Source organism: Sinocyclocheilus rhinocerous, unplaced genomic scaffold, assembly GCF_001515625.1.
Source record: "Sinocyclocheilus rhinocerous isolate Xijiao unplaced genomic scaffold, SAMN03320098_v1.1 scaffold874, whole genome shotgun sequence".
Classification (NCBI taxonomy): Eukaryota; Metazoa; Chordata; class Actinopteri; order Cypriniformes; family Cyprinidae; genus Sinocyclocheilus; species Sinocyclocheilus rhinocerous.
The window spans coordinates 244,326-244,934 of record NW_015658511.1 but is presented as its reverse complement, the minus strand read 5'-3'; the positions used below and the strand labels follow the sequence as shown (position 1 = coordinate 244,934).

At 43.3% G+C, this 609-nt stretch overlaps 1 protein-coding gene across 3 annotated transcripts in view; it reads left to right on the top strand.

Moving 5' to 3' along the window:
- LOC107722333 (protein strawberry notch homolog 1-like) overlaps positions 1 to 609 on the top strand; it is a 21,388-nt gene that overhangs the window by 3,720 nt on the left and 17,059 nt on the right. The gene's annotated exons all lie outside the window — the stretch shown is intronic.

The window sequence follows — 609 nt, the reverse complement described above, 5'->3', positions numbered from 1 at the left end:
GGATGTTGTCCACATACACATTGAAAAGACAAGTGTAAACGCGCTTCTGATCGGAATGTTATCCGATCAGCGTGTCCTGGTCCAGAGGTAGTCGAGGACGCATTGTGATCGGATATCAGTGTAATGTAAACGCAATCCAGCCATCGTGTCTGCATTTGCAGGTCGACATCACGCAAAACGCCTCCCCCTCTCTCCCGATCTGTCGGAAAAACAGAGCGCTAGTGAGACTCGTACATGTATTTTGATTTGTAAAATGTCCCGCCACTGAAAATAGTTTTCAAAAGAAAACCCACCACTTCAGGTCGACTTTGCACCGCAGACTTATTTAAATATTGCACGGGAAATACAGATCCGATCGGTTATCCAGACAGAGAAGTCAGCTGATTTTGCCAAGTGTAAACGCGCCGTGTCCTGATTGACTGATGATCCGATCTGCTTGACCAGATCACGGTGATCGCATGTTAATGCCAAGTGTAAACGCAGCCATTAACTTCTCCATTGTTGTTCAGTCATAGTAGGGCTGCACGATTATGACAAAAATCATAATTGTCGATTATTCCCTTGAAATTGTAATTGCGATTATTAATTACGATTATCACAATTTACATT